Source organism: Zeugodacus cucurbitae, chromosome X (genome assembly GCF_028554725.1).
Source record: "Zeugodacus cucurbitae isolate PBARC_wt_2022May chromosome X, idZeuCucr1.2, whole genome shotgun sequence".
Lineage (NCBI taxonomy): Eukaryota > Metazoa > Arthropoda > Insecta > Diptera > Tephritidae > Zeugodacus > Zeugodacus cucurbitae.
The window spans coordinates 32,503,305-32,526,422 of record NC_071672.1 but is presented as its reverse complement, the minus strand read 5'-3'; the positions used below and the strand labels follow the sequence as shown (position 1 = coordinate 32,526,422).

Here is a 23,118-nt window from a genome sequence, read left to right as displayed (position 1 = left end):
CCTAATATTATGGTTTCCAACTTTCAATTGACTTTATACAATATATATGACGAATATGTGAGTCAAATTGTGTATTATATAATATATATAAAGTTAAATAAATAAATTGCGAGAGTATAAAATATTCGGTTACACCCGAACTTAGCCCTTCCTTACTTGTTTATTATATTATTATTTCAATTTTGAATTCCATCTGCTTTGTTCACTTTATATACATATGTATATACATCTTGAACCAATAAAGATGTCAGATAGTTGAGGTGTGGCATCACTTGTGGAAAAATTGTCGAAATCGGACTATATCTTTTCAAGGCCCCGGAAATCGAGCATGAAGAACTCAATACCTACGGGTATATTTACCGAAAATATCGGTAATTCTCTCAAATATTTTAATGTAATACAATTTTTTCTAATAGTGTGTCTCTGTACCAGAAATGGTTAAAATCTGGTCATAACTTCCCTAGCTCTCATATACAAAATTATATATTTTTCAAAAACCCGTTGGGCTTTAAACATTATAAATAGGTTAATATATGAAATATCTTAGCCAAATTAAGTGAGCGTGTAGTCTTTGATATAGTGTATCTTGATGTTGAAAACGACTGAAATCGGTCCAGGAATTACCACAGCCCTGATGCAATGATTTTCGTTATACTAGTGGGCTTTATGCCGAATATACGGGATGAATTGTGTTTACATTAATAAAATTAAATAAATGAATTGCTAGCGTATGAAATGTTCGGGTACACCCGTACTCAGGCATTCCTTACATGTTTTGGTTGTTTTCAGTTGGTGTTTATTTTCGTTGCACGTTGCCGCTTCTTAAATAAAACTAAAATACTACATAATTATATATGTATGTATGTAGATATGTATGATCACTTAGGTTTATATATAAGTTTAATATATTATACGAGTATATAATTGTTAATGCAAACGAATTAAGCCCAATCACGATTTCAACATATTTTTATTAATATTTTTTTATATTTCAATTAGCAGCTAACAAACATTGAACTTCCATATGTATACAAGCAACAATACGCTACAAAAAAATTATTTATACCGAAATTGTTCAGTGTTGCTGCCTTTACACCATACCAGTAAGGATATTTTCGAAAACTGTAGGTCGCAGCCCAAAATTTAATCAATCAATTTGTAATCCACTTATATACTCTGTAGCACGTTAGCCGGTCGTAATTGTTGTCAATGGATGTACACACATATCAAGTACGGCAATTAAAAAGAATCTTACATGTTAAAAATAATGCGTCTACAATGTGAAACCTTGGCCCGCTTGAGTAAGAAATAACACTTAAATCGAAATCTATATAGCATAACGGCATAGCTACTAGTCAGCTACCAGCATCCAACCATCTGCGTGATGTTGCCATGGCTATTGTTGCGTAGTTACTTGTAAGAATTTATTCTTATCATATGCTTTGATTGATTTAATTCATGCATACTCGTGCAAATACTCTGTACTGCACTGTATGATTACGAGAGTTCTTTTTATGTTTCTGGGCTTGGTTGTGTTTTCTAACTTTTTATGTGTTTTCGTACCGAAAGAAGAATATATATATATATATATATAATATAAATAACACTTATTTCAAAGAAGTTAGAGATTTGAAACGCAATAAAAATAAAAATTTCGAGAAAAAGGAGGATATTTTTGAAAGTATAAACTTCAAATAAGCAAAAAATGAAAAGATCGATTTTTTGAAAATGTCATACTGGTATAGCCCCCTAATAGTCACTTATGTTAAAATAAACAAAACTATCATCGGGATTATGCCGCTGATGACATATAAACAAAACGAAAATTCACAATACTCAATTGGTACATATATGTATATGTATGTAGCTATATGTGGGAAAAGGCGTTTATCATTTTATTTGGGATATGGGAGCATTTCAACCAATCAAATACAATAACGAGTAATACAAGTTTTTCAAAGGCCTTTTTTTGATAGATCACGCATGAGTCGCGTCAAGCTGTAATGTTATTTTTGTTAAGTATTATTTATTTTCAACATAATCGGTCTACTAAGCGTACTATTCGCTACACCATCACCCATCTTGAGACCCAGTATTCATCATTGGATAAAACTCGAATGAATAGACACCAGCATGCAGTTAGAAAATATAGCAGTCATAGCTGAGAGTGTACATGTAGAGTCGATTCGGCGCCGTTCGTACCAACTTGGTCTGAGATACGCAATGGCTTGGCATATTTTTACTTGAACTGCCGAATCGGATCGAATGTTTCTATAAATGGATGAAGTGATATACATACATATAACAAGCAAGGAAAGGCTAAGTTCGCACTTTTAGTCATGACTAAGTTTTATGCTCTTGCAATTTATTGCTGTAATTTTATAAAGTTAAACAATTCGTCCCATATATTCGGCATAAAATCCAATAGAATAACGAAAATTATCCTAAATAATATATGAGGACTGACTGAAAAATTCCCTTTGAACTACATTAAAATAACTGAAAGGCACTTAGGCACTGAGTTCTTCAAGTTCGATATCCAGGGCCTGGAAAAGTAATGGTCCGATTTTGACAATTTTTCAATAAGTGATGTCACAGCTCAAATACAGTATTTGTGTAAAGTTTTAATAAGCTATCTTCATCGGTTCCTAATGTATATATTATAAAGTGAACGAATCAGATGGAATTCAAAATGGAGTTATATGAGAAGTAGGCGTGGTTGTGAACCGATTGCGCCCATATTTCATCCGTGTTATATACCGAATTTCATTGAAATCGGTCGAGTAGTTCCTGAGATCTGGTTATTGACCCATAAGTGGGCTACGCCACACCCATTTTCCATTTTGTAACAAAATCTGATCCTTATGTAAAATTTAGTGTTTCTGACGTTTTTCGTTAGTGAGTTAACGCACTTTTAGTCATTATCAACATATTGTTTGATTTCTTTCATTTTTGGACTGTATAAGCAAATGGCTAAAATCAACAACTGCAGAAAGTTTGGTTTATACAGTTTTTTGGTTTGCAAGATATATACAAAAAACCTATTTGGGGACGGGGTCACGCCCACTTTACATATAAATGTGCCCCTCCCTAATGCGATCCTCTGTAACAAATTTTATTTTCATAACTTTATTTATGGCTATGTTTGACACTTTATAGGTTTTCGGTTTTCGCCATTTTGTGGGCGTGGCAATGGTCCGATTTCGTGAATAGTGGATTTCCGTCTTCTGCTGCTTCGAGGTTTTAATATCCAAGAGCCCACCCTCCATTTTATTTATATCTTGATTAATTTTTACTTTCTTTGAACGAACAGGCGAAGGGTTTGTGGAAGTTCGTATTTCAGCGGAAGTTAGTCCGATATCGTTTACTTCGACATTTGTTACTCCATTATGTGCTTCAGTTGCAGTGATTGAATCTTCAACAGCGTCGACAAATTTCCATCTGTTTCTCTTGCATAAAAACGAGTAAAAGCGTTGAGTTGATGCATGTGAGCAATTGCTCGTAAGTCGAGTTCGATCAAACAGCAACAGCTTTTGCTCAATTTCGTATCTTTAAAAATGAGTTCAAACAAATTGCAATTACTTTAGCAAAAGGAGATCAAACATCTAATTGTTATAGAAGTGCAAATGTGTCGTCAAGTGAAAGTGAAGTAGAAGTAGGATCAAATAATAATAATACAATAGAAACTTAAATAAAATAAAATAGAAATAAATATTTACTAGAAACGGGTAAATTACCAAGTTTTCAAATAAAAAACAAAACACTAGAAACATGTGTAAAAGAAATTGAGCAAAAATTGGGTATTCAATTAACGGGGAAAACACTAAGTTCGGGTGTAACCGAACATTTTATACTCTCTAAATTGCGATTAATCATTGTATTACTATAACACACAATTTGACCCACATATTCGTCATATATATAAAGTACATTGAAAGTTGGAAACCTTAATATTAGGTACATGGGAGCTAGGTGAAGTTATGACCCAATTTTACCCATTTTTGTCACAGAAACATATTATTCGAAGAAAAATATTCCCTATAAATTTTAAACTTATGGTCCACTTTCGGTTTTTAGAAGGGCGATGCCAAACTATAAATGCAGTATTTGTGCAAAGTTCTCTTCCGATATCTTCACTAGTGCTTACTTTATATATAGTAAAGTTTACTTTTGGGTGTTACATACAACCGTTATGTGAACCAAACTACTATACTCTCGTAGCAATTTTGTGGTTATAATATCTTCGAATCCAGGATCTGCACAAAATATTAAATATAGTCAAATTTTATCAATGTTACTGATGGCACCACTATGTGTTTCTTCTGACTCCTCAAAAAAAAATAATAAGCCAACCAACAGATGCTAGTGTCATCATACCTATGTATTTATCATTTTATTATTAATTATATAAAAAACAAGTAAGGAAGGGCTAAGTTCGGGTGTAACCGAACATTTTATACTCTCGCAATTTATTTATTTAATTTTATTTATATTATATAATACACAATTTGACTCACATATTCGTCATATATATTGTATAAAGTCAATTGAAAGTTGGAAACCATAATATTAGGTTAGAAGCACCGAGGTCCTCGTGTTCGATATATGGGGTCTTAAAAACCTATGGGCCGATTTCGGCGATTTTTAGAATGGCGCTACCACACTATTAACATAGTATTTGTGCAAAGTTCTGCACCGATATCTTCACTAGTACTTACTTTATATATTGTAAAGTAAACGATTCAGATTGGCATAAAGTTCGGGTATATAGGAAGTTGGCGTGGTTGTGAAGCGATTTGGCCTATTTTCACAACATATCATTGGGATGTAAGGAAACTATTACAAACCAAGTTTCATTGAAATCGGTCGAGTAATTCCTGAGATATGGTTTTTGACCCATAAGTGGGCGATGCCACGCCCATTTTCCATTTTGTAAAAAAATCTGAGTGCAGCTTTCATCTGCCATTTCTTATGTGAAATTTAGTGTTTCTGACGTTTTTCGTTAGTGAGTTAACCCACTTTTAGTAATTTTCAACCTAACTTTTGTATGGGAGGTGGGCGTGGTTATGATCCGATTTCTTTCATATTTGAACTGTATTAGGAAGTGGCTAAAAAAAACGACTGCAGAACCTTAATTTTGTATTTGAGGTGGGCGTGGTTATGATCCGATTTCTTTCATTTTTGAACTGTATTAGGAAGTGGCTAAAAAAAACGACTGCAGAAAGTTTGGTTTATATAGCTCTATTGGTTTGCGAGATATGTACAAAAAACTTAGTAGGGGGCGGGGCCAGGCCCACTTCCCCACAAAAATTACATCCACATATGCCCCTTCATAGTGCGATCTGTCGTACCAAATTTTATTTCCATAGCTTTATTTTTGGCTTAGTTATGGCACTTTATGTGTTTTTGGTTTTCGCCATTTTGTGGGCGTGGCAGTGGTCCGATTTTGCTCATTTTGCCAAGAAATAATAGTGCCAAGTTTCATCAAGATATCTTAATTTTTACTCAAGTTACAGCTTGCACAGACGGACGGACGGACGGACGGACGGACAGACAGATATTCGGATTTGAACTCCACTCTTCACCCTATATCTAACTCGTTTAGTTTTGGGTGTTACAAACAACCCTTATGTGAACAAAACTATAATACTCTCTTTAGCAACATTTGTTGCGAGAGTATAAAAATAATAATTAAAAATACAAACCTTTATAATTTTTTATCCTCACTTGTTAAATTTGTTTTACGCTGCTGATACCTTTTTGTATTTATTTTTGGCACAAAATATTCAGCTGTGAATCCTTTTTAGTGTACGCGAGTCAACTATAAGGCAGCCTCAACAAAATTTGAGCAAGAGCTCACAAAAGAAAGCAAAAAGTTGTTTTTATGCATATGAAAATTAGCTCTAGCTCATCTAACTTCGTTCAAACTGAGCAAGGTGAGATCAAACAGAAGCAGCGAGTAAAAGCAAACACATCAAATTTTATTATGCATACGACAAGCACCTTTTACTCAAAAAATCTAGTCTGAGCTCACGCTCACGATTTATGCATGAGGCCCAATGTCTCTATTATTTGTTCAATTTGCAAAGCAGTTAACGTTTTTACATAGCTATTGTCTATTAATGTAGGCAATTGCAGAAGGAAATGCTAGTTAATATTTTATGGATGCGCCCGGGGGTAACTTGAAAGGCATTTCTTATGCTATTACGTTTAGCCAATGTTCGAGCGAGATCCAACATTGCGGTTGCAGTTGCTTTTTTCTGGCATAGCAGCCACATTAAAATTACCGATAAACCTTCAAACTGTTGAAGAGCTAACATGCAATATTTCAAAACACTCCTCGATGACCAATGTTTTATCACCATTAAAAATCATCAATTGGGACGAATGCACAATGGCGTATAAACGTGCATTGGCATCACTTAACCGAACACAAAAGATCTACGCAATAACTAGAGATTATTTGGAAAAGCAATGATTTTACTGTCTGGACTGGACGAAATAAAGGGTTGCGTTATGTGAAAAAACTTCAGCTAACAACTAATATGAGATTTGCATTGCTGAACGATTCAACTGTTGAAGATTTCTCTGAACAATTGCTGACTATTGGTAATTGTCGAAATCCTCCCGATGAACGACGAAGACCCAACTCTACTAGTCCCCAACATCACCCTCTCCTATATGGTGCGGTGGCATAGACATTGATAACGTTGGATGAGTCCGCATTAAGAGCTTTCGAGAGGAAGGGCGAAAACACTCTAGCTCAGAAAGTGCAGTACCAACCTGGAGAAGAGAGGAAGACCCACACTCCACTCCGTTGGGAAGACCAGGAGGAGAAGGGCCTGACTGCACTTGGAATCTGCAATCGGTGTCAAACAACGAGAAGAAAAAACGATTGACGCGCTGTGGTTATGACAACACATTTCCCCAGAAGAGAGGTGATACTGTCATCGATAGTACCATTGGACCCAGAATGTGGTTACGGTATCATACTACCCCTAGGGGAGATAAACAAAACAGCAGTTAGATACTCTCGCAATATATTATAAAGAGACTGTAATAGTTTTGTTCACATAACGATTGTTTGTAACACCTAAAACTAATCGAGTTAGATATACGGTTATATATACCAAAGCGACAACTTGAGTAAAAAAATAAGATATATTAGTGAAACTTGAAAATAGGCGAAATCGGACAATTGTTACGACCACAATACCAATAAACTATCATATCTATGTATGTATGTGATTGGCGTTGCAACCGTTTAGCCGGTTATAGCCGAATCGACGATAGTGCGCCACTTCTCTCTTTCCTTCGCAGTTCGGCGCCAGTTTGAGATCCCAAGTGTAACCAGGTCGCTCTCCACTTGGTCCCTCCAACGGAGTTGAGGCCTTCCCCATCCTCGGCTTCCTCCGGCGGATACCGCATCGAACACTTTCAGAGCTAGAGTGTTTTCGTCCATTCGGACAACATGACCTATCCAGCATAGCCGCTGTATTTTTATTCGCTGAACTATGTCAATGTCGTCGTGTAACTCGTACAGCTCATCGTTCCATCGTCTGCGGTATTCGCCGTTTCCTATGTTCTGAGGACCATAAATCCCAGTGTCATCTCATCTGATGTTGACATCGTCCAAGCTTCTGCACCATAAAGAAGGACGGGAATGATTAGCGACGTGTAGAATTTGATTTTGGTTCGTCGAGAGAGGACTTTACTTTTCAATTGCCCACTCAGTCCAAAGAAGCACCTGTTGGCAAGAGTGATTCTGCGCTGGATTACGAGGCTGACATTATTGGTGTTCTTTATGCTAGTTCCCAGGTATACGACATTATCTACGACTTCGAAGTTATGACTGTCAACAGAGACGTGGGAGCCAAGACGCGAATCCTGTTTAGCTCTGCGGCACATATTATTTTTTCTAGCATCAAGTTAAAAAAGTCATACAATAGTGACTGAAACCTCGTTTGGTTTTGAACGGCTCGGAGAGGTCCTTCCCTATCATGACGGACGTATTAGTTTTGCTGGGATACAAATTCAGAGATCGCGGCATAAAGGCAACTCTTTTTCGTTCAGTCGAAAGCAGCTTTAAAATCGACAAAAAGGTGGTGTGTGTCGTTCCTCTTATCACGGGTCTGCTCCAAGATTTGGCGCATGGTGAATATCTGGTCAGTTGTGGATTTTCCAGGTCTAAAGCCACACTGATAAGGTCCAAACAGTTTGTTGACGGTGGGCTTTAGTCTTTCACACAGTAAATTCGATAAAACCTTATAGGCGATAGTTAGGAGGCTTATCTCACGGTAATTGGCACAGATTGTGGGATTTCCTTTTTTATGGATTGGGCAGAGCACACTGAGATTCCAATCGTCAGGCATGCTTTCTTCCGACCATATTCTGCAAAGAAGCTGAAGCATGCACCTTATCAGTTCTTCGCAGCCGTATTTGAATAGCTCGCCGGTGCTTTGTTGTTCTTCAATCGGGTAATTGCTATTCGAATTTCCTCATGGTCGGGTAATGGAACATCGGTCCCATCGTCATCGATTGGGGAATCGGGTTTGCCATCTCTTGGTGTTTTCTTTCACTGCCATTCAGCAGGTCGGAGAAGTGTTCCTTCCATAATCCCAGTATGCCCTGGACATCGGTTACCAGATTTCCACTTTGGTCTCTGCATGATGATGCTCCGGTCTTGAAACCTTCGTTAAGTCGCTTAATTTTTTCATAAAATTTCGAGCACTACCTCTGTCTGCCAGCTTCTCTAGCTCTTCATACTCATGCATTTCGGCCTCTTTCTTTTTTGTCTGCAAGTGCGTCTCGCTTCCCTCTTCAGCTCTCGGTATCAATCCCATCCCGCACGTGTTGTGGTCGTTTGCAACGTTGCGAGGTAGGCCGTCTGTTTTCTCTCCGCTGCGAGACGGCAATCCCCATCGTACCAGCTCGTTTTTTGTCGTTGCCGAAATCCAATTGTTTCGGCGGCAGCGCTACGCAGAGCGTTTGAGATGCCGTTCCACAGTTCCCTTATACCGAGATGCTGATGAGTGCTCTCAAAGAGCAGGAGTGCAAGTCGAGTATTTTGTGGCCGTCTTTTGCGATTGCAGATTTTCAACGTCGAACCTTCCTTGTGTTTGTTGACGGGCATTCTTTGCTGCACAGAGGCACGCTGCAACCAGATAATGGTCCGAGTCTATATTTGGTCCTCGGAGCGTACGCACGTATAAAACACTGGAGACATGTCTTCCGTCTATCACAACATGATCGATTTGGTTACGCGTGTTTCGATCAGGAGAGAGCCATGTTGCTTGGTGAATTTTCTTTGCTGGAATCTGGCTCTTATTTCGGGCCCGGCGAAGTCGATGTTTCGTCATGTAGGCTAAATTTTCCGACTTTTTAAAGACACCTTCTTTACCCACCCTAACGTTGAAATTGCCAATCGGGGGCAGCGCTCGTAGGTGCTTTCTAGGCGCTCATAGAAAGTATCTTTGGTCACATCGTACTTCTCTTTCGTTGGGGCGTTGGCGCAAATAAGCGATATGTTGAAGAACCTCGCTTTTAGGCAGATTGTGGCTAGACGTTCATCCACTGCGGTGAACGTCAGGACTTGGCGACGGAGTCTCTCTCCCACCACAAATCCAACACCAAATTTGCGCTCCATTATATGGCCGCTGTATTAGGTGTCACAAGGACCCACCTTCTTCCGTCCTTGTCCCGTCCATCGCACTTCTTGGATGGCGGTGATGTCAGCCTTTAGTCGTATGAGGACATCAACCAGCTGGGCAGAGCCACTTTCCCAATTAAGGGTCCGGACATTCCAGGTGCATGCCCTTAAATCATTATCCATAAAACGTTTGCGGGGGTTGTCATCAAAAGGGGGGTGTCTCATCCGAGGCTTTCGTCGATTTTTCATTGGTACTTCGTTTTTATGTGGTGGGTCCCAAACCGTACGCACAACCGCAGAAGCGGGTTCGCCTTCTCACTTTAGCTCGCCTCCAAATGGCTGTTTGTTGGCTACCCAGAAGATACTTGGTCTAAAACCAGAAGTCGTGAGCTGCTTGAACCATGTGGAGAAGAATCGTTTCTGGCCACTCCCAAGTGATTAACAACCAAAAACTTTCCTCACTTACGTGAACTTCCTCCTAAGCCATAAATAAAGTTATATAATTTAAATAAGTTACAAGAATCACACTAAGGAAGGACATATTTGAAAAGTCGGCGTGGCCCGCCCCCAAATAGGTTTTTTGTATATATCTCGCAAGCCAATAAAGCTATATAAACCAAACTCTCTACAGTCACTTCCTTTACGTACCCCATTATACACCATCAAAATAGATGAAATAATAACCATGCCCACATATCATCTGAGACATCTTAGGTCACGTGTTTCTTGGCACCATTCGAAGGTATTGTAGATTTGCGATATCGGACCATTAACCTTTTCATTGCCTATATATCTTGTTATTTAAATTTTTTTGAACATCGATTTTTTCAATTATGTAGACTTATGTGTTGTGCAAGCTTACAGTTACATTTACTGTTATGAGCTGTGCACGTATTCATTCAGTATGCGTTCTCCGCAAAAAGTTATACTAAAGTGGTTATACAAAAAGTGTTCAATAACAGAAAAATAATTGTTTTATTTAAAAGAAGTTAACTATTATATATAAATACATATAGATAAGAGAGTTATTTAAAAATATTGTCATGAGAAAAGTTTTTAGTTTATTTATAATAATTTAATTGTTGCCTATAGGCAACACCTGAACCAGGATATTTGAGTTAAGATAAACAATAAATCTAATATAGCTACACTAAAAAATGTTAGCGCATTCGCGTCTTGGCTCCCACGTCACTGTTGACAGTCATAACTTTGAAGTTGTAGATAATCTCGTATACCTAGGAATCAGCATTAACACCGATAATAATGTCAGCCTTGCCAACAGGTTCAGGTAAAAAGACAGCGGCTACCTTGGCTGGGTCATGTTGTTCGAATGGACGAAAGTGCCCCAGCTCTGAAAGTTTTTGATGCAGTACCCGCTGATGGAAGCCGAGGAAGAGGGAGACCTCCACTCCGATGGAAGGCCAATTACCAATTGGCGCCAAACTGCCAAAAGGAGAGATGCGTGGCGCGCTGTTGTGGACTCGGCTATAACCGCGTAAGCGCTTTCTACGCCAGTCAAGAAGAAGAAGAAAAAATGTTAGCTCCGCCCATTTTAGTTCGGGTCTGAGAGAGCTAAAGTACTATAACTCAACCATTAATAGAGTTTGGAACCAAAATGCGGTACAGAGGATCAGACTTGGGAGAGGCATATTTGGATGAAATTTTTGTGAGAGAGGGCGTTTTTGTAAATATCTCATAAGCTACGACTACTCCTACAGAGAGAGCTTTAAATTAGTAAGGAACCACCAGAAACCTTAAATTTCGTGGTAAAGTTAGCAGAGAAGGGTTACACAAATGTATACAAAATTAGATATGGGTGTGAATATGTCCACTTATAAGTTAAAATCCAAATCTCAGAAACTACCAATTTTAGCCAACCTGGAATACTTTCACTATTTCTCAATTACAATATATAAGTACTGCATTTCAAGTGTGGTATAGCCCTTATAAAAATTTATGAAATAGGACTATAACTTTAAGGTCCCAGATATTGAACATGAGGACCTCAAAGCTAGCGAACAAATTTTTACATATCTACAAGGTCTGAAGCAACTGAAAGGAAATGTGTTTCTTATAATCATGTAACTCTGTGCTCAAAATGGGAAAAAGCAGGTAATACTTCCTCTAACCTCCGCATATCTCATATAACGATTTTAACCTTCCGGGCGACTTTATAGCGTATATATCGGTTAATATGTATGATTTCTTAGATTATTTATGATATCTTAGAAAATTTATTGTCCCTCATATTAGGAATTTAAAGAAATTAAATAAATAAATGGCAACAGTAAATAGTTTTCGGTTACATCCAAACTTAGCCTTCCTTACTTGTGCGATATACATTTAAATCGAACATATAATTATTAAATATATTATAAAAAATTTTATTATCTCATTAATGTATAAATAAGTGAATTTATATTGAATATTTATTCATTTCAAACGTCTAAATTAAATTTACTATCTTCATTTCTGAGAAACAAAGTGGTAGCTTATAGCACATGATAATGGATTAGTAACCTATAATAACCTTATGCAATTGACGAGCTAACCGAGCAACCACTTTCCATTAAGAGATTAGGCGGGTTTCAAACTTGAGAAAATTAAAAAAACAAAATTTTTTGTTCTTATAAAAAAAAATATGTTTAAAATATTTTCAGCAAATGCAAATCGATCCGAGTAATATTTAAAGAGATAAACCCTTTGGCCGCGTTTTAACACGAATACCAATGTCTCAGCTACTCTCTGTTTACCAGAGAGTAGAAACGGTAAAGGAGAATCGCGCCGAGTTTCCCGTGTTTAGCTTTGTGTTTTTATTCGTAACCGTTTGCTGGGGCGTAATTCACTGGGAGATTTTAGTTACTTCGCCCGCGCTTCTATAAAATTACCCTGGTCGAGCCAACACCGGGGGTTATCAAAGAGGTGGAAATGGAAAGTTCTTTCGTAAACTGTTCGATATATCTATTTTTTTATTAAAAAAAAGTTTTTATTTTGGGCTAATTAACATAAAAATTGCCTCAAATCTTGGCGACCTCGTAACTAAAATTCCTTTTTATTTTGAAATTCTTATGAATATTATTGTACAAATTATTTTGTTTGAAGTGCTCTTTATTGAGTCTCTTTTTGAACTGAACATACAAATCACTTACAACTATAGCTTAAACTACGCTGCCGTCGCTGCACTCGCTGTAGTTACCTGTCGTAGTCGTTGGGAGTATGTTGAGTCAGCGAATCCCACGATGCTTGCTGTTGGCATTAAGTTACTATGTTCAGAGTGTTCTGTTAATATAATTAACATTTTCTACATTCATTGCCTGAAAGTAGTTTAGGCTCATAGTGTCTAAATGACCCAAAAGATTGATTTGCTGTGCTGTTGGAGTTAAAGGTGTTCGAGAAAAAGCGTTGTTTCGGTTGCGGTATTCAGTACCATTTATCTTCATTAATGCGTCAATTTCATTAATGCCCATATGATGGTTGGCGGTAGTTGAGCAATTCGGCACTGCTCCCATAATGAGCTGTTGCCCACAAGTGGTAGTTTTTAGTGTTTTGCAAAATGTGGCAAACGTACATTTTTCGCATTTCACTGCATACGCTTTATTTCCGCATTCGGCAACGGTATTGGTTTCTCCAAAATGTAGTACTCGTCCTTTGTGCGATACGGTGAATTAGCTAATTTTCTTACAAACTATCTTAGGTATAGGATATTTTATAACAATATATAAATTGTCACTGTTTTGCAAAACCTTAATTTTAGACATTCCTAATATTTCTATTATATGTAGTTACGTTGGTAGAGTGCTCGTCAATAAATGTGTTTAGATCATTATTGTCTAATAAAACAGGACTAATTAAATTAAGTTTGGCTAACGTTATAGAAATTGTGACAGCTTGTAACTCGAGAGTTATTATTCTATTTCGTGCTAATATTATTTCGTATAAGTGACCTGTGTCTATTTTTTCTTTTTAAGTTGTAGCAATGATTTGATTAATTTTGTCTGTTATTTCTAGTATATTTTGCTGAATATGGGTATTTATCCTATACTGTTTGTTGTTAGAGGCAACGAGCATATCCTGTCTCATCTGTAGTCTCTGGAAGTCATCAAAGTCTGGGGTACCGGCGATAATTTTAAGTGTCGTACCTAAAAAGTTTAAACTTCGTGTTTGACGGTGATGAACGTTAACAGTTCGCAGTAGTGTTTCGATGTGCATTATGTCAGAATCTATTATCTTCCTCATATGAGACTGGGGAAAAAGGTTTGTGAGGTTTTTCGTATCCTCGTTCATTATTGAATACATCGTCAAGTTGGTATAGTGAGTTAAGTAGCCGTAATGCTCCCACACGACTGCGTCGCCGTCTAGAATAGAAATGTAATTGGCGTTCGTGTTGTCCGTGAGTTTTTCCGATAAAGTTGTCGACGAAAGGAATACTATTGAGATAAGTCTGCAATTAAAGAGGGACATTAATTGTATTAATGTGTTAGGGTAGTCGAAAATTGTCCTTATGTACCCTCCTACCCTTTATAAGAACGGTGGTGCCTAGGTCCTGCTTTTTTAACCATTTTTGGGAAAAAATAGTCAGTCAAGATCACAAGAACAAGTCACATTTTCTTGTGCTGCTCTATGAGCTCGGTTGTGCTCGGCAACTATTATTTCGGTTTGGTCACCTTCGTTGTAGATATCTGTAACCATTTTTTCTGTGTGACGGAATTTTACGTTGGGGTGGTGTTCAACCAACCGGTTTTGAATTTTTGCCAAAACTGGTAGGCTGCAATGTATGGCATTTACTACGCTATCATTAATAACCTCCTTCAACGTTTTTATTAATGACTCTATACCACAGAATGAAATTATATGCCTGCTTTTTGATCCAAATATTATAAAGGACCGCTTTGACAAGCTTTCGCACTCTTGAAGTATTATCTGATTTCGGAAGCAATTAACTGGTTTATCCACTGTTTCGTTGGTGTAGGTCAGTGACTCTTCGCTGTGCATAGTGGCACAGTCAGAGTGTGCTTCCATTTCAACCTCTACCATATTCATGCCTGCCTTGCTAATGCGTCGTTGACATGATTTTCTTTACCTGGTTTATAAAAGATTTTTGGCTTAAAACTCTCTATGAGTGACTTCCAGCGTTTAATTTTAGCATTTGGATTTTTATCCGAAACTGCGAATGTCAGAGGTTGGTGGTCTGTATAAATGTTCAAAGGGTTTACACCATATAGATAATTTCTCGAACTTTTAAGTGCCCACACTATTGCTAAGAGTTCTCGTTCATTAGTTGCTAAATGTTCTTCTTTTTCTCTAAGTGTTCTCGATATCATGGTTATTAGTTTCTTTTCCTGTGAAAGCACAGCTCCTACGACAAAGCCTAAATATTCTACTTCTTCTTTGAAAAACTTTGATTTTTCTACTGATACCCTCATATTAGCTTTGTAGAAATTACGTAACACCCATTCAAAGTCCCTTACGTGATCTTCGGTTGTTTTTGAGTAGATAATAACGTCATCGACGTAAACGTGACATGTTTTGCCAATTTGGTCCCTTAGAACATCAACGATTGCTCTTTGAAATATACTCGGGGCGTTTTTAAGCCCAAAAGGCAAGCGGCAGAATTCATACTTGCCATTGTTTACAGAGAAGGCGGTTTTTTCCCTGTCTCTTTCCGCTAACTCAATCTGGTGGAAACCAGACTTCAAATCAAGTGTGGTAATGTATTCAGCACCCTTTAAATTTGACAATATCACCATTGCACTTGGCATCGGATACTTGTCCTCGATTGTGATCTCGTTCAGTTTTCTGAAGTCAATCACCAAACGTTTCTTTTTATTCCCTGCTTCATCTATTCCTTTTTTATCAACAACCCAAATCGGGTTATTGTAGGGGGACCTTGAAGGACGAATGATGCCATTGGCAAGAAGGTCAGCTTCTTCTTTGTTTACGAAGTCTGCTACGCCCATAGGATTTGGGTAGAGTTTGGAGTAAACTGGTTCTCCGGTTTTTGTTCTAATGTTAGCAATAATATTTGTATTGAAAGGCAAAGACTAGTTAGAATCTGCAAAGGCCGTCTCTTTATTAGTTATTATTTTACAAAACAGATTTCGGACAGAAGAAGGAATCTCTTCGCTTCTTACATTAATAAAAATTAACATTTTTGCATTCATGGAACAATAGGTTTTCGTTTCCAAAATCGTGTCGTATTATTCCATTGCTCGAGTCTATTTGAGCATTTACCTGGTTTAATAGATCTAATCGAATTATACCATCAAAAGATATATTTGGTAAGGGGCCATCCATAAATTACGTCACACCTTGAAGGGGGGGAGGGTATCATTCAGAAGTGACATTGTGTGACAAGGGGCACGGGGGGGGTCAAAAGCTTTGTGACATCACATTTCAAAATTTAGGGCAATATCGTTTCCCGCTCTGCTGCGTTCCAGGGTGCTAGACGAAGGATTTTTACCACCAACTGTGTTAATTAAACAGACATCAGAAGGTTATGGAGTCACATGGAGTGATGACAACGACGCTAAGTTTGCTCCATTATTACTACAGATATTATTGAATCGCAAAGCATCATCCCATCTGAAACAAGTTCCATATGATAATTATTGCCCTAGGGTCGAGTCATACTTATTTAAAAGATCGTGTAGCATATGTGGCCTATCTTTTTCTTCATATAAAGCCACCAATCAACACAAACAATCACATAAAAAACAAGAGCTGTTACCTATCGCGAAAATTCGTCCTCAAAAAATTGCGGCTAGACGTGCCCGAGAGATTCTCTGTTTAATGAATGATGACGATGCTTTATGGATGGAAGAAGAAGATGTTGATACGAAAGATGTTCCTGACATCCAAATTCAGAACGAAAATGAAGTGCCTGATTTACCAATAATAAATGATATAAAGGAGTGGGTCAAAAGTCCATGGACACGATGATGAGATGATTAAGTTTTGTATTTTTAATTAGCATAATTAAGTATCTATTATTTCTTGACTAGCCATTCGTTGTCTCTGTAATTTAATATTTAACTAAATATTGATTTTATTAAAGGTTATTCAATAAATATAAGAGTAAATAGAATAGCCTGTTTTTTTATGTTATGATAAATCCATAAAATTTGAAAATGGGTGACGTCACGTCAGGGGGGTGGGGGTGAGTTCAAAATGTGACAACTTGTAACAAGGAGGGGGGGAGGGGTTAAAAATTGCTTAAATTCGTGTGACGTAATTTATGGATGGTCCCTAACATAAAAAAATCTGTAATTACACCGAACATTTTAATTCTGCACTTTTGCCTTACAGGAATATTGCCATGTAAAGACTTTACTAAAAATGGTCTAGATGCGGGAATGATATTTTTTAATTCGGGCATTGGTTTGATATAATTTTTTGATGCTCCTGTGTCTACCAGTAGTTTTATTTTTCACCCATGATTCCCTACTCCACGCTCAATCCACGGGAGAAGGGATTTACCACTAAAAAATTTACCACACTAAATATCCATAGGTGTCACCGGCTCCTGCCTGTCATATTTATTTTGATTTGTTCTATATTGTTTCTTCGAGAAGTGAGGGTTTTTTTTTTCATGTTCTATCTTTTTCTCTGCGTTAATATTTTTTCTAATTTTATTTTGATCTTCAATGGATGTTGCAAAATTTGAAGCGAATAAATATCTTTCTCTATTTGATTCTCCTTCTTGTGCTAATGCCAATGCACTAGGTAGGTCACTAGGTCGGGAAGCAAATAGTATGTCGCATAACGAAAAATTCATAATGAAAATTCGTAAAGCATCTGCCCTATATTTTTCGCAAATGGAATCTGATATTGGACCTTCATGAGTCATTATAGTCTTATTTGTGAGGAGAGTCAATTTTTTTCTCAACCTCATCGAAGTATTGGATCACAGAAAGATTACCCTGTCTTAAAGTGGAAAGTTGCTGTTCAATTAAATATATCGGACGTTTGTCCGCATATGTAAAATCTAATCTAGCTATTATAGCATCGAAATTTAACACTGTATTAAATGATGCTAAAACTGCATCAGCCGAGCCTTTAATTTTATTTCTAATTATTATAACTGTTTAGAAATGTCTCGAGCTGCCTTGGTATGTTTTAAATAGCTCATATGACGTATGGGCGGCCTGTCGCCAGGACACATAGGAACTTATTTGCCCATAAAATTCTGGTAATGATTTTACCAGATCAAGGGGCTCCTCACACTTCACGTGGGGTAATATTCTTACTGACTCGAATGTTTGTGGAGTTTTTCCAGTAGTCAGAGAGGTCATTTGGTCCGTCAATCGTTGTAGTTTAAGGTCAAATGATAGTTGTTGTTGTTGAAGTGCGCCAGTCATGGCAGCCTGTATTAAGGGCGTTAATTGATTTGCGTCCATTATATTTCGTCGAGAAGTTTGTAAATTACTAATTTTTTCAATCAAATCTTCTAAATTGTCGTTATGGCTCATTAAAACGTCGTTTACATAAAATCGAATAACAACACTGTCACAATTTTTTTAAAGCTATTTGTTTTTTTTTATATTTACCGTTACCCGGCGCGCTTCTCTACGCAAAAAATTGATTGCTTAAATAATTTTATTTCTTAACACAATAATGAAAAAGAAAAGCAATGTTCAATTTAATACAATTGTATACACAACATTTTTTGTTTTATTTTGTGGTGCATAAATAAACAAATTTTTCGTGGCTCCAACTCTCGAACATGCAACGTACAGTTGACCGTGAGAAAAGCAAGCTTCCTCTAAATTAACTCCACACACCTGGAGCGTTTGCCCTTGGGCTTTGTTGACGGTCATAGCAAAAGATAGCCGAACAGGAAATTGAACCCGTTTAAATTCGAATGGCATGTCCGTTGGTATTAATGGGATGCGCGGTATTAGTACAATTTCACCTTTTGCTTTGCCAGTGAGAATTGTTGCTTGAATTAAATTTGGCATCAATTTCTTCACTGAATGTCTCGTCCCATTACAAAGTTTCGGTGCATTAAGATTTCGAAGAAGTATAATCGATGAACCAACTTTCAAATTCAAATTATGCGGTGGCATGCCTGGTGGTTCCAAAGAATTTAAAAATTCAACCGGATAATTGACTGCGTCTTCATCATTCATAGCAGTATCAATGGATTTATACGTTTCCGAATTACCTGGCAATTTTTCCTGGATGTGGAAATTGATTTCATTGACATTGAAATTTTTTGGTGCTAAAATTGCATGTTCTCGTAACCAATCATGGTTATTATAATTTTGAGCAATATTTGGAAAAACGCGATCAATGATGATACTTCTTCTTTTGATGATACATACAATTATTGAAAAATTATTCGGTAACGTGATAAACCCATTTTGATCACTTGCCATTTTTCCATCGCCAATCTTCAGCAATTGCTTTGAAAACTCACGTGCTGAAGAATCATTTTGAAGACGCACACGCATATTGGTCGTCAACGAAAGCATTTGTAGGTGTGCCCACAAAAATGAACTTTTCAAACATGCATTAATTTCATCAGCTGGTGTTGATCTCGGAATAACAGGCAACGTTTGACGAAAATCACCAGATAACAATATTAATGCACCGCCAAACAGCTGTAAACTCCGTCTCAAATCTTGTAATGTTCGATTTAAGGCTTCCAAAGATTTTTTATGGGCCATTGGACATTCGTCCCATAAAATAATGGATGTTTGTTGCAAGACTTTAGCCATTCCAGAACTCCTTGAAATATTGCATGTTGGTGTTTCAATTGCTTGCATGTTCAATAGCAATTTCCAGGCGGAATGTGCTGTGCGGCCGCCATAAAGTAATGTAGCTGCAATTCCGGAAGAAGCAAGTGCCAATGCGATTTTTTGTTCCGACCGAATCGTTGCCAGTATTAATGAAATCAAAAATGTTTTTCCAGTGCCGCCAGGTGCATCCAAAAAATACAATCCAACAGTGTTGTCATTGACAGCTTGCATCACTGTGTCATATGCATATTTTTGTTGATCATTTAATTGTGGAGTATACGTTTGTACTAACGCACGCAATTCATTACGATCGCATTGCAGTTCGCGTTGCTATTCTCGTTCAAATAAATCATACATTGGACGATTTGGTGGAGTCAATCCTAATTGCCCTAATGCCTTATTTGCAATCGTAAGGCACAAATCTTCGATCATTATCAAGGCTTCATTATACATTTCCAATGTCAGCAGCAATGCAGGATCATTGGAACGATGTCGAAGTCGAATCAAAATGTCTTCAGCCATGAAATCTTTGTATTTATTCCACAATTCCAGTGGATTTGATGGAAAACATGTTGATATTATGATCGCAAATAACATACGAATTTGAATTGGTGGAGAAACAATTGATGCATCACGAAGCGTAGCACCCCAATGCGAATCATCTTCCAGCAAATGCAAGTGTTGACATGCTTCACGGTATGTTGCGCACAATTGACCATTAACAGTTCGTAAATGTTGGAATGATTGAGGTCCATGTACGTTCACCAACAAAAGTCGCAAGTAAAAACATTCAACATTAGCTGGACTAACTGTATAAATGCGTCCCAAAGCATCTGTTCGAAAAATACCTTGATAACCATCAACAGGTGTGCCTTGTTTGCGACGTTGAAATTTTTTTGTTGATGCATTCCATGTGAAATAGTGAGGCACTTCCGAATGAAGCAAAGTCCTGGAAAATTCATCAGTTTAACATAACTGGAAATAAGCTGTTAGTGTCGTTACTGGTGGCTCTACTACTCTTTGTTCGGCATTTGCAGCAGTGTAGTAAACACGTTGGCCGTTTTCAAGATGAACTGCCAAATGTACAACAACCGGATGTCTGTCATGAATTGGAAACGATAAAATACGCCATACAGCTTCATTCGTACTAATATAGCGTCCCATTTGGTACTGCAAAATTTCGTCATGATTATTCTCAGGAGCCACTCCAAAAACTGCCATATCGCTGACCTTATTCACATACTTGCAAATATATTTGATTGATTTTACAGAATATTCTACATTGATGTGAGCGTTGAACATTTTTGACAGCATCGGTGAGTACGGAACTATCCACCGGTTATCGATTTCAACATCTTGATTTTTAATTTTAATTACAGTTGATTTACCGTTGTCTTCAGTTAATCGTCGACGATACTGTGGATATCCATCATCTCCTGTAATTGTTTCAGCAATCAATTGCTTTGGAAAACGTTTCGAACATTTACCATCAATCATACAAAGTGAATTTCGATTAATATCACCACAGGGACCGTGAATCATATTTTTCGTTACAACTTCGAATAATCCTGGGTCGATGGTTTGATCTGGAATTTCGGCCGATATGACGGTATCAATCATATCAGGGGTTATTTTGTTTACGCACCAAATCAAAATATGTGCGTGAGGTAAACCTCTTTTTTGCCACTCTATGGTATACATAAAGCACCGCACTTCTCCAAATACACGTAGTTTGACAATCAGATCCATTAATTTTTTCAATTTTTGTTGGAATACACGGGCAGTTGTGTTATGCCGATCTTTTGGCACCTGACCATCAAGTAAACAATCAAACACATCGACCCACTTCGGGTTGCACGTGAATGTTATGAATAGATCCGGTCGTCCATAATTTCGTACATATGTCATCGCATCTTGCGTATATTCATGCACATGACGTGGGCTACCAACATATGATGATGGTAAAATTGTTAAACGGCCGATATCATTCACATTTACATCATTTATTATTGCGTCACGCAAATGTATTTATTCCTCTGATCTTAATCGGGCTTGATTGTAACGGATGAAATTTAATCGCTCACTTTCAATTTTGGCGTACATATCGACGATATATTGATGCGAAAGTTGATTGCATCGCAAAATAAAATTTGTTTCTTGAGGGCGAATCATCAATCGGTACGAATAAAAATTTATCGCACTGACTTTTTTTGTTGATTCTTGACCTGTATTGCAAAAATTAATTAGCGAATGAAAATGATTTATAAATCATTTTTAGCACATTCGCATAAATTGCGGGAATTCCCGTCATTCATGTTTCCTTCAATAAAACAATTGATATTTAAATAGGGCTTTTCTACCGTCAAACATGGTTCACTTCTTATCACTGCACATTTTTAGTGTTGGTAAAGTCGTGAACTACCATCCCTGACAGGCCAACCGCAATTCAAACAAATTTAATTTGGGGAATCCCCATTCAAAGTTAACGTGCCAGTCATTTGTGGTTTGTTGAGGGGAAGTTTCAATAAAACTAAATGCGAGAAATCCCGACAAAAGTGCATAGGAAATTCATGTGGTAATGGCGGGAATTCCCTAACTTGTTCAGACTATTTAAAAAAATTAACCTGTAGAATTAACCTCTTCAATTTTGTGTGGAAAAATTAAGTGATTACCTGGCAGCCACCCGCTAAATTCAAATGAACGCGAACGTGTTAAACAAAATAAAATGTATATGTACCAGTTGTTGGATTTATCATTGGTATGTTGATGTGATAGCCATCGTCCCCTCTCCAAAACAAAATGGGGTATTGCAATGCATCATAACAGCGATGGAGTTCTGAAATACGTTGTAAATTCTCATTTCTACAATACAAAACAATGTCTCGTGACTGAAACTGTTCGCCAACCACAACAATGGCTACTTCATCAATCGTTGGTGCATTGAATCGTGTGGTGTGCTCCCCAATTGGTGTTTTATCGGCTTTTACTATGATTTTGTGGCCATCGGAGGGCATCCGTTCGAGTGCTACTTTAAACAATTTCACCAATTCATTGTGTTGATGAAAAAATGTTTGCAATTCATTCACGATTGATCTTCTCGTATTCGTCGAAATTGCACAGCGCTTATTTAATTCACGATTCTCACCATCAATGAAATATATTTGCAAAAATTTATGATCACCATCTGGTAATGGTAGCAAAGACCCAGCTCTATGGTATATTTGACCTTGAATCTGTAACGGTCAAGAAATATATGTAGATGATAACGGATCTTAATTTCTAAAAACATCGAACACAGTGACGGCACATAAATTAAAAATGATATTGCTAATTCCACACGAAGAAATCACCTTAAACGTCGGCATAAATCCATCTTTTATAATATTTGTAGCTCCAAAAGATGTAATTTGAAAGCATGAATTGTATTTTTGAATATTTAAGAGGAAATGCTTTGACGTTGGCGAATTACCAAAAACCAATGAATGCAAAGGTTCTGGCGGAAGTTCTAGCACCGGTAATTTGACTCTCCCACCAGCACAACACATGCCAGGCGTTTCGTTTATGAATTTAAATGCTTTGCAATGTATACATTCTATATTCATCTGGCCAATGTAGGCATACATGCTGTAATCAATGGTGGCATCGTAATTGATTCACTTTGTGATCTTCGATTTAACGCTGTAGCATTTGATTGACGTGAACGTCTGCCAATGTTTGGTCGTCTTGAAC

At 37.3% G+C, this 23,118-nt stretch overlaps 1 protein-coding gene across 6 annotated transcripts in view; it reads right to left on the bottom strand.

The window, feature by feature from the left end:
- The window catches only part of LOC105218267 (uncharacterized), a 31,836-nt gene that overhangs the window by 7,230 nt on the left and 1,488 nt on the right, over positions 1 to 23,118 (bottom strand). Inside the window, exon 1 of one of the 6 annotated variants that reach the window (XM_011193718.2) lies at positions 1,256 to 1,410. The exons of 2 other annotated variants lie outside the window; for them this stretch is intronic. The gene's annotated coding sequence lies outside the window, so the exon portion shown is untranslated. 3 more of the 6 variants (XM_029044099.2, XM_011193719.3, XM_011193720.3) reach the window with 3 other exon arrangements.